At 36.7% G+C, this 12,666-nt stretch overlaps 1 non-coding gene across 1 annotated transcript; it reads left to right on the top strand.

Moving 5' to 3' along the window:
* The first annotated feature begins 12,014 nt into the window (after window positions 1–12,014).
* On the top strand, window positions 12,015–12,118 carry LOC122425894. The gene has a single exon (XR_006265048.1). It is a non-coding gene; the product is annotated as a U6 spliceosomal RNA (small nuclear RNA).
* Window positions 12,119–12,666: the final 548 nt, after the last annotated feature.

The raw sequence follows: 12,666 nt of genomic DNA, 5'->3' as shown, positions 1-12,666 counted from the left end.
GAATCCCTAACATCTGATATGTCCTGATTTAATGTTATCAGTCATAATTTTAGCAATTATACTAAAATGTTACATGTTTCACAAATATGCAAGTTTCCTAAATGCTTTGTACTCAAATATTTAAGCATGCAGAAGGGCCATGACACATTCGATAGGGAAGTTTGCTTTTGGAAAGAGCAATTTCCATCTAGGGAATCTCCTTCTATCTACACAGTGATAGAAGGTCCCATTTTACTGGACAAATTATTTAGGAAATTTATAAATGTTAGCCAATTATGCAACATTTCAATTGTGCCTATCACCCCCAGTCTTCTGAGTTTGTGGAAAGGACAAATGGAACAATTAAAACTCAATTGGCTAAAATTATGGATGCTTATTCCTTACCCTGCCCTAAATCCCTTCCATTGGTTCCTCTCAATTCCAGATCCACTCCTTTGACAAACATCACTTATTTCCCTTTGAGAGTATTACAGGGAGAACAATGAGATTGGTTGAAGCACTATATGATCTGATAATTACTTAAGGGAGATATATTATCTTATTGAAAGTGTTTAATCAAATTATTGACAAGTCATTCTAAACTTGTTTCTGAAGATTATCACAATAATCTATCCTCAAATGAAAATCAGATTTCCCATGACTAACAACCAGGAGATTATGTACACTGGAAAAGACTTCATTTAAAAGACCCCTTCCAACCTAAATGGAAGGGCCCTTATCTGATTCTTTTGACTAGCTAATGAGCAGCAAAATGAAGGGAATTTAATCTTTGATTCATATTTCCCACCTAAAAAGTGCTCATGTACCATTCTGGTCTATAGGGAGAACTGCTGAGCTCAAACTCACCTTAAAGCAACTGTTTGTTAATAAGGAAACACCTAAAACCTAGATGAGAATCAGACAACAGAAATACACAGCTGTCCCAAAATTCTGCACCTAACCCATAAAATGGTTCATAACATTTTCTTAGTTTCTTGGACTCTTATACAAATCAAATGTTTTCCTATCATGGGCATGATCTCATGCAAATTTTAGAAATCAATCAAGTTGTTGGGTTTGTGGTCAGTTACCCGCATCTAGTACTTCTGGCTTACCTTAGCGGGTTTCTCCCTTCTGAGGCTCTGATTGGTTGGCTCTTAGAAAGTTTATTTCAGAAGAAAGGAATTATAGCTATCTGGGCTACTACTGATATCACTAGATAGAACCCACTTGGCCTATCAAACATATTTATTCTGACCCTGGCCATGAATATGAATTTTCCCTTAAGTTTATTCAAGCTCAATCAGAGCAACAGACAAAGTTTTAGACCAAAAAAAATGTAAACTCTAGACTATTAGAAGGGACGTTGCTTCAGTTATGGGATGGGCTCATCTGCCTAACACCGGGTTATGGTCTTCTAAGCCTAAAGGTCTCCCTATACTGGTAACAATTAAATCATGTCAAAGATAACCAACCTAATAATACTAGAATATTAGTCTGGATGTCTTATGAAACTTGCAAATATACCATTTCTCTTGAAGACAGTGATTGGTATGAAACAGATTGTGTCAAATGTCCAGAAATATATTGGATGGAAGGTGCCTAAGGGGACTCAGTGGCTTTGTGGGTTTAATCTATGGCCTTGGCTTCCACCAGACTGGCTTGGAAGGTATACTTTAATATTTTCTTGGGCTCCAGGCCACTTGCATACAAATTTAGAAGTGACTCCAGCATATTTACCATCAATACAAGCCTGATGGACCAAGAGTTCTGTATTTAACAGGTATGATCACTTAGAAACTATTTTTGCACCTTCAGGAGGATTGGAAAATGTTATTTCTCACATTGAAGTCATAACAAAATTCACTTAAAAAGCATTAAGTGATAGCAACCAGGCTTTTAGCCTACTAAATTTTGTGGTCTTTATGATGAGAAAAGCTGTATTACAAAATCATATGGCCCTTGATATCCTCACAGCAACTCAAAGGGGTACTTGTGCTAAAATTCAAACTGAACATTGTGTTTACATACCAGATGAATCCTCTAATGAAACACATTTAATGATTCACATGAAAAATCAGATTTCTACCTTTGATGATCCACTTCCCAGCCTTGGTGATCTTATAGAAAGATGGTTTGTTTCTGAAAGCTCATGGCTTAAATCCTTATTTGTAACCTTAATTATGTTGCTATTAGCCATATTATTTGTAATCTTTTTATTTTATGAGATTGTTGCCTTTTGTATTACATGATGTATAACCAGGCTTTCGGTCAAATTAATGATAGCTAAACATCTTGAAAAAATAGATCACATATATAATGTTGAATAATTGTAACAGTGTGATTCTAGGTATGGGAAGAAGCAACAAGGGAAATATCTCCTTGATCCTGTTAGGTTAGAAGCTAGAAGATTCAGAGAATCTTTTATTATCAATGGGCCTAATCTGGAAATTAACACCTGGAGTGACATATCAATGAGAACCTGATCTGGGATAGGCCTCCCTGTGCCTTGGGACAAAAAATAAAAAAGGAAGGTTATCAAATGTCTCCCAAATATGGTAGAATTTGTGATCATGGTGAAGGACTGTGAAATGAAAATATCTCCTACCATATCAATAAATAAGAAATGTCACAGCCATCAGTGATTTCTGGCCTCCAAATGTGAATGAGAGGTCCCCAAACTGCAATTCAGCAGATGCCACTCCTGCCACACCCCCGCAACCAGGTGAGGGGTGATTGCTGAGTAGCTGGGGGGCAGGGGGGATGCAAGAAGCAGCCATGTGCTGCATCTGCCACTCCTTAAGGTGAATAAGGAAACAGGATTTGGCCCCAGACTGTTGACATACACACGAAAGGAATGAATTCAGTGAGCCCAGAGGCTTGCATCTTCCCATACATAGAATGCGAAATTCTTTAACATGATATCTGATCTTTGATGTTCAGGCCTCCTGGTACCTTTGTTGCAAACTTCTATATATCCTGACCCCACCACCCCTCACCCCCACCCCCCACTCCCCCTACCACCCCTGCTACCACCCCCCGCTTGGAGCAGTTTTCTCAGAGCTACTGAGATACTGTCTCTGGGGCTTGGAGTCCTAAACATTACCATCAAATAAAGTAACTCTGTACTTTCAGGTTATGACTATATATTTTTTTAGTCAACAGATCCATATTCTGTGATGATGCAACATAAGGCACATAACTACCTATTTTAGGAATTTATGGGAGTTATCCAAGAAAAATCAAAATATAAAGTGAAAATAAGTAGGAAGAGAGAGTAACATCATGGACAGAACTTTAGGCAGAATATGCAAATACTCAGTGGCATGGGAAAATATGGCACATTCAAGAAACCACATAAAGTTGAAGGGCAAACAGTGAATTGAGGTTGATAAGAAAAGCAGGTTAATTCATAAGAGTTCTAATAAGTGGTCTAAATAATTAGGACTGTACCCTCTGGCAATAGTAATTCCTTGAAAGATACTAAATGGGGAAATTATATGACCAGACTGGACCCTTAAGAGTTGAGCTGCAATGTATTAAATAGATTACTGAGTATCAGGAGTTGCGGTAGAGGATAAATTACTTTGAGACTATGTAATTTGGGAGAGTATTGGTAGCCTGAAATAAGGTTGTGTACTGGTGGTGCAAAGAAATGTGTATATTTCAAAATACTACATCTGAAAGTAGAATCTAAAATGCTTTATAAGAGATTGGACAAAGGAATTGGAAAAAAACCAAAGTTGAAACTAATACAAACTTCTGGTTTAGGCTACTGGATTTATAGTGGTGCTATTCAACAAGTGGGTAGGACTTTAAAAATAGTTTATTAGGATAAATAATGTTAGTTGTTATGTCAACCCATACCTGCCCCCTGGGAACTAAAGGAACCATTTTCGGTTTATTTCTAAGCTTATTTTAAAACACTTGGCATTTGTCAAAATGTTTTACATCTGTGCTTCAAGAGAAATGCAATGATCAACTGCCCTGAACCAACTCTGATTTGATCAAAGAAACATGTCTGGCGTATGAGGCTTGGAGGTGACCAAAAGTTATCTTTGCTTCATTACCATGCTGAAGTCTCTGTCCAGTGGGGGAAGCTTGCATTTTGCTGGGCACAGTTTGTGCCATGTACAAAGAAATGTAGAAGATTGCACATACCCTAGCTGTCCCTGAAAATCTCTATCCCTTTCGTAGAGTTCTGATGATAAACCCCCTTCATAGCCCTTAAAATTCCTCCTATCATCTCCCCTGAGGAAGAAGGTGTTTTTAGAGTACTTCCTCTCCTATCAAGGAAGGATCAATATTCCTTGATCAAAGAATATTTCCTCCTCTGCAATAGTGAATCCAATTTTGCTTGATTGGCATGTCAACACTGGGCAAAAGACTCATTGAGGAGTCACCAACCCATTGGGGATTGGCAACAATTAAAACAATAATTTTCAAATACAGTGGCTTCATACAATAGAATTTTTTTGTTTTGATCACTATACAATATGATGAAGAAAAGACAATTCACCTAGTGGCAACTCAGAGCTCTGTGTCCCTTCCATACTGAAATTCTCCAACTTCAGAGTCCTTTAATTCTATTTTCATTAGTGAAACAGATTTTTTAAATTATTTTAAGCTCTTAACATTTGAAAAAATAGCAATTATAATCATCCTGACTAATACAGAAGTAAAGTGTTACTGTAGCAAACACTTAAAACATGTGGCAAAAGTTAGTGGTCAGGCAGAAAGCAGGAAGCAATCTGATATTACAGATTTAAAACTTCCTATACATGCCTTGCAGTGAAAAAATATTAGAAAAATATTTTTCTGTAATAACTTGGGAAACATACTATAATAAGTGATCTCAGTTGTTACATAAACCTTGTGACATGTATGTGCAGTGCAATGAGTGAATTCAGCTGTTACATAATCATTATTTACAATACATGGGGCAAAAGTGAGAGGCTGTAGGGCAAGAGCCTGACCATGCGATCTTGGCTAATTTTCTCTTTCCCTACACATACTATATACCCGAAATTGTCAGAAAGTATTTTAGTTTTGTGTACTTGTTTTTAGTGGCTGCTTTGGGCAAGTGGTGCAATGTAGACAAGAACTCAGGAAACAACTTCTTTTTAAGGATCTTGGCTAAAATTAAGTAACAAGATAATATTGTAACTAGATGAATGCGTGGTGACTTTAAGGTATGAGAAAATAAGAAGGAATGATTGCAGAGAATCCTGTCTTATACCATATTCTAACACTAACTCCACTTGTAATCCTGAAATAATTTCTATACTTTATTCTAAATTCCCATAAGTTAGCTTTTAAACTGCATCAATGTGTGGGATGCCTCTGCTTTCTCAGGGCTAGACAGAGATTGAACATGCATTCATCAAACATGTGTTTCATAAATGACTTAGAGTCGGTGAAGGTTTAAGGAATACCTCCGTCTCAGAAGTCCGTTCAAATTGCCTGAAGGTTGTTTCACTATGCAGGGCTGGCCCTTAAAGTTTTGATTCTATGTCCAACCTCAGGGTACTCTGGGAATCATATTGAACTTGATGAATTTTAGAAGCACCACAGTACTTAGCAATAATTTCTTTCAGTCAGTATGTAGAAACTGTAGGGTTGTGGTATTCTTTTAGCCCCTGAAATCACCCTGTGTCAACTGTTGTATATAACTGTCTACTTGCAAAACTGACCACAGGAAAAAGAGGTGACATAATTGAAACACTGGATTGATCTTCAGTTATAGTTTCAAACTATAGCAAAATTTAATTTTCAGAGAATGCATCAAGAATTATATTTACTTTTTGTTAAAGTGCATGATACTGAGTGAAGTTACAATATGGTAACTTCTTTTTAGTAACGGTCAAACTGCATTTTAATTGTTCCTTTTTTGGCCAAACTGCAGATAATGACCTGTTCTTCTCATGGAAATAGAAAAAAAAGTGAGCCTTTGGAGACAGACAGGAACATGGTCTAATAAGGATTTCAAATGAGTGCTACTGAGCTATTGAGTTTGCACCCAGTTCTGTATTCCAAATGTTACATTCTTAGTGTCATATATTTTCAAAAGTTATTTTTAAATTATGGGAAAAAAAGTTGATCAGGTGTCAGCTGGAGGTATTTTAGAGCTTTCCATACTAATTTTGAACTAGATCTTGCACACAACTTCCAAATACTTTGAAGCAGTGTTTATATTGGAGAACTAATCTTTCTCAGAGAATATCTGTTAAGTCTCCAAGTAAGGAGTGTCCCTTAGGATATATCACCTGGTTTCAACTAAAGAGATTTGGACTGATCAGAGGTGTGAGTTTTACAATTAAGTTAATCTAATATTTTTTGATACAAATTTTTTAACTACTCCATGTCAGTTTTCTTACATATAAAATGGGAAAGTAATTCCTGTGCTAAAAGAATTCTAGGGTGTCAAATGTACATTTCCATAGGAATAATATCTAGAAAATATCTTATTTTAACAATGCAGTGTTTATCATTCTTATGTCCTATATATTATCATATTCACTAACTATTGTGGACCTGGGGTACTTTGAAATGTGGTGCACTTTTTGTTTTAACTTTCTATTTTCAAATTGGCTCATAGCTTGGATATGGTTGAATTAAACAGCTCTTCCTTATGGTCACAATTATATGACTCTTGAAAATATAGGGAAGAGTGTGAAAGAAGATGGTGAGAAAACAGAACAATAGCGATTCAAACTGTTTAGCCTTTCCATGAAGTATTATATCTGAAAAGAAAGCTAGAGGGGAAAAAAAAGAAAAAAGAAAAATACCAGAGTCTTTTTCCTTATCATTTTAGAAATATTTTCTGTGGCTAAATTTACTTACATGTTTTTTAACTTTCATTAAGAGCCAGTAAGAAATTATATTAGATTAAACTTTATTAATCTCTCCTGAGTTCTGACATATGCATATGCAGGTTGAAGCAGGCAAGCATCTGCCTTTAAAAGGAAGAATTCCTCCAAATGCCTTTTTTCAAATTACGTCCCTGTTTCAGACTCTGCTTTCCACATATGTCACTGGCTAATACGTACTGATTCACAGAAATGATCATTGAGGGAATACACACTCTTTGGTTGTAATTGCAGGGAAGCAAACCTAGAAAATCGCATTTGGTTTCTTAGGGAATGGTGCCATCTCCCTGGCACTTATGAAGACAATGAAATATTCATGAATTTCTTAAATTGTTTTGGAAATAACATGTGCTGGAGTGGAACATTAATGAGCCAATCTCTTCTGATTTCATGCCAGGCAGGGAATGTTAAATAATTAAGGTGTGAGAAGCCAGAGTTTACACAGGAGGTGGTGGAAAGAACCATTCCTTCAGCATTGGAAATGTTCCCCTGCAATATTGAAATGAACACTCATCTGGTCCCCATTCTTTTACATTACTTCGAGTATTATCTTTAAAAACCTCATGGTATCCAATGTATTAAATTGTTTTAACAAAAAATTGCTGAGGCACATTGAACTAGTTCAAACGTGTATGGAAATCATTAGTTTTATTTTGAATAGCACTATGAGACACTGGGGAGGAAAATAAAACAATCATACCTCAAGATTCTTGCATTAGAGTACACTCAGACTAATTGAAAAACTATGGAAAAAATTACTCTCTAATCAACTGTTAAACTGTATAGAGATTTAAATGCTTAAGGGAGAGAATACAGTGAGTACTGTTGAGTCAATGAAATTTTCATGGCTAATGGGGGACTTACGTTGGGTTTTGCAAGAGTAATAAGAAAATGAACAAACATCTAGAGAGAGGAATGAACAAGTATAAATAGTACAAATATTATACAATCTCATATCATCAGAAGACAATATAGAAAATAATATTCATATTGTTCACATTGCCAACATCCATTGGATCATAGAAAAAGCGAGAGAGTTCCAGAAAAACATCTACTTCTGTTTTATTGACTATGCCAAAGCCTTCGACATGTGGATCACAACAAACTGTGGAAAATTCTTCAAGAGATGGGAATACTGGACCACCTGACCTGTCTCCTGGGAAATCTGTATGTAGGTCAAGAAGCAACAGTTAGAACTGGACATGGAACAAAAGACTGGTTCCAAATTGGGAAAGGAGTATTTCAAGGCTGTATATTGTCACTGTGTTTATTTAACTTTTATATGCACAGTACATCATGAAAAATGCTGGGCTGGATGAGGCACAAGCTGGAATCAAGATTGCCAGGAGAAATATCAATAACATCAGATGACACCACACTTATGGCAGAAAGCTAAGAAGAACTAAAGCGTCTCTTGATGAAGGTGAAAGAGGAGAGTGAAAAAGTTGGCTTAAAACTCAACATTCAGAAAACTAAGATTATGGCATCTGGTCCCATCACTTGATGGCAAATAGATGGGGAAACAATGGAAACAGTGACAGACTTTATTTTGGGGGGTCTCCAAAATCACTGCAGAAGGTGATTGCAGCCATGAAATTAAAAGACGCTTGCTCCTTGGAAGAAAAGTTATGACCAACCTAGACAGCATATTAAAATCAGAGACTTTACTTTGCCAACAAAGGTCTGTCTAGTCAAAGCTATACTTTTTTCCAGTAGTCATATATGGATGTGAGAGTTGGACTATAAACAAAGCTGAGTGCCAAAGAATTGATGCTTTTGAACTATGGTGTTGGAGAAGACTCTTGAGAGTCCCTTGGACTGCAAGGAGATCCAACCAGTCCATCCTAAAGGAAATCAGTCCTGAATATTCATTGGAAGGACTGATGCTGAAGCTGAAACTACAATCCTTTGGCCACATGATGCAAAGAACTGACTCATTTGCAAAGACCCTGATGCTGGGAAAGATTGAAAGTGGGGGAAGAAATGGATGACAGAGGATGAGATGGTTGGATGGCATCACCGACTCAATGGATGTGAGTTTGAGTAAGCTCTGTGAGTTAGTGACGGACAGGGAAGCCTGGTATGCTGCAGTCCTTGGGGTCACAAAGAGTCAGACATGATTGAGTGACTGAACTGAACTGAACTCAAATATTGTTGTTGAATTGCTAAGTTCTGTCGAAACTTTTTGACTCCATGGATTGGAGTCTATTTCCTTCCCTGTCCTTCACTATCCCCTGGAGTCTGCTCAAATTCATGTCCATTGAGTCAGTGATGCTATCTAACCATCTCAACCTCTGCCACCACCTCTTCCTCCTGCCCTCAAACTTTCCCAGCATCAGAGCCTTATCCAGTGTCTTGGCTCTTCATATCATTTGGCCAAAGTATTAAAGCTTCAGCGTTAGTCCTTCCAATGAATTTCCTTCAGTATTGATTGGTTTGATTTCCTTGCTGTCCAAGAGACTCTCAAGAGATTCTTCAGCACCATGGTTCAAAAGCATCCATTCTTCAGTGCTCAGACTTCTTTATGGTCCAACTCTCACATCTGTACATGACTACTGAGAAAACTATTGTTTTGACTTTATGGACCTTTGTCAGCAAAGTGATTTCTCTGTTTATAATATACTGTCTAGGTTTGTCATAGCTTTCCTTCCAGGGAGTGTCTTTTAATTTTATAGCTGCAGTCACCTTCACAGTGATTTCAGAGCCCAAGAAAATAAAATATGTCTCTGCTTCTACTTTTTACCCTTCTATTTGCCAAGAAATATAGGACCAGATGCCATGATCCTACTTTTTTGAATGGTGAGTTTTAAGTCAGCTTTTTCATTCTCCTCATTCATCCTCATCAAGAGGCTTCTCACCTTCTGCCATAGGACTTCTCTCATAGCTTATTTGGTAAAGAATCTGCCTGCAATGCAGGAGACCTGGGTTTGATTCCTGGGTCAGGAAGATCCTCTGGAGAAGGAAATGACAGCCCACTCCAGTATTCTTGCCTGGAGAATACCATGGACAGAGGAGCCTGGCAGGCTACAGTCCATGGGATCACAAGAGTCAGTCATGACTTAATGATTAAACCATCACCACCTTCTGCCATTAGAGTGGCATCATCTGCATCATATAATGTTGTTAATATTTCTCCCTGCAATTTTGATTCCAGCTTGTGATTCATTCAGCTTGGCATTTTGCTTGATGTACTCTTCATTGAAGTTAAATAAGCAGGGGGGCAATACACAGCCTTGTCATACTCCTTTCCCAATTTTGAACCAATCCATTGTTCTATGTAAGGTTTTAATTTTTGCTTATTAACCCACACGCAGGTTTCTCATGAGACAGGTAAGGTGGCCTAGTATTGCCATCTCTAAGAATTTTCCACAAAATTTCTGCAAAGTTTATTGTGATACACGCGGTCAAAGGCTTTAGCATAGTCAGCGAAGCTGAAGTAGATGTTTTTCTGGAATTCCCTTGTTTTCTCTATGATCCAACGAATGTTGGCAATTTGATCTTTGGTTCCTCTTCCTTCTCTAAACCCAGCTTGTGCATCTGGAATGTTTCTGATCACATACTGCTGAAGGTTTTTGATCATCATCTTCAGTTGAGTTCAGTCGCTCAGTCGTGTCCGACTCTGCGACCTCAAGGACCACCGCACGCCAGGCCTCCCTGTCCATCACCAACTCCTGGAGTTTACACAAACTCATCTCCACTGAGTTGGTGATGCCATCCAACCATCTCATCCTCTGTTGTTCCCTTCTCTTACCTTTGATCTTTTCCACCATCAAGGTCTTTTCAAATGAATCAGCTCCTCTCATCAGGTGGCCAAAGTATTGGAGTTTCAGGTTCAACATCAGTCCTTCCAGTGAACACTCAGGACTGATCTCCTTTAGGATGGACTGGCTGGATCTCCTTGCAGCCCAAGGGACTCTCAAGAGTCTTCTCCAACACCACAGTTCAAAAGCATCCCTAGTAGCATGGAAAATTAATGCAGCTGTATGCTTGTTCGAATACTATTTGGCACTGCCCTTCTTTGGAATTGGAGCAAAAACTGACTTTTCCAGTCTTTTGGCCACTGCTGAATTTTCCAAATTTGCTAAAATATTGAATACAGAGCTTTCACAGCATCATCTTTTAAGATTTGAATCACTCATCTGGAATTCCATTACCTCCACTAGCTTTGTTTATAGTATTTCTTCCTAAGGCCCACTTGACCTCACACTTCAGGATGTCTGGCTCTAGGTGAGTGAGCACACCATCATTAAGACCTTTTTTTATACCTTCCCATGCAGTAAAATGTGTAAATAAAATTAACCTATGCCCTAAGTAAACATTGAATTATTTGAGCTAAGTATTGGTTCACCATAATGTTCAGACTCTGAAAGTTAAGGTGGCTTTCCAGGAGACACTACTCAATCTTTCAGCGAAGAAGAGAAATGGGACCTTAAGAGGTTTTTATGACTATGAATCTTTCATATCAGATTATGAAAACAAACATTTTCAGAGGTTTATTATTAAATATCTAAAATGTCCTGGTTCTTTCACAAGAGAAAAAATATTCATGCTTCTCCCTTTGGTTACGGAAACATTAACTTCAGAATTGTTAGTCTGCAGCTTTCTTTATATGTCTGGGCTTTGTAGCTATTTGATAGATATATTTGCTTGATTACATTTCCACTTTAACTTAAACAACTAAACTCCCACTGCTCAGAACACAAGGTTTTAAAAGCCCATCTTTCTCTCTCTTTAGCTTACAATCTAGGTTAGAGAAATATTTTAATAAGAAATATATTAATATAGGGTCTGTTTGAAAAATATTCTTATAAAAAAAGCTATCAGACTTCATTGCCCTTGACATTCTCATAACATGATATAAGGATTTTGGAGGTATAGAATGCTAAGCTAATTAAAAGTTATCCAGTTGCTAAAAAACTAAAAAAAAAAAAAGAATTATATTAATAAGAATGTTCCTTAAAATTCACCCATAAGAAATCACATCTAAAAAAAAAAAGAAATCACATCTAATATTTTGGTGAATTTCCATTAGTGTTTTCAACCTGTATAGTGTATATATTAATATTTTATTTTTGTATTTATATATTTATTACAATTGCAAGCCTGTCAAATGTATAGTTTGTATCTTATTTTTTTATTTGTTTGTTTTAGTTAAAAATGTTTCCTGTGCTCACTTCAGTAGCACATATATTAATATTTGAATGATGTAGAAATTAGTAAAGGCTCTGTGTAAAGATGACATGCAAATTCATGAAGCATTCCATATTTTTCTTAAATTTTAAGATGCTGTTTTTTAAATTAATTTATTTTTTATTGAGGGATAATTGCTTTACAGAATTTTGCTGTTTTCTGTCAAGCCTCAAAATTGTAAACCAATTAACCTTCAATTAAAAATCAAGAAAAAAGTTTCCTATGCCATTTTCAAAATACACTTAATCTTCATATAAAATATTATAATTTATTAAAATTTCCTTATCCCTGAATATTTGCATTTCTATAAAATTTAATTATTATAATTAATGCTTTGATAAGCATCACATCAGGTGGCAAGAATAACAGAAGAATGATACAAAAAGACCTTCATGACCCAGATAACCATGATGGTGTGATCACTAACCTAGAGCCACACATCCTGGAAAGTCCATCTAGTCAAAGCTATGGTTTTTCTAGTAGTCGTGTATGGATGTGAGTTGGACTATAAAGAAAGCTGAGCACAGAAGAATTGATGCTTTTGAACTGTGGTGTTGGAGGATTCTTGAGAGTACGTTGGACTGCAAAGAAATCCAACCAGTCTATCCTAAAGGAAATCAGTCCTGAA

Source organism: Cervus canadensis, chromosome 23 (assembly GCF_019320065.1).
Source record: "Cervus canadensis isolate Bull #8, Minnesota chromosome 23, ASM1932006v1, whole genome shotgun sequence".
NCBI lineage: Eukaryota > Metazoa > Chordata > Mammalia > Artiodactyla > Cervidae > Cervus > Cervus canadensis.
This window is presented reverse-complemented; position numbering and strand designations above follow the sequence as displayed.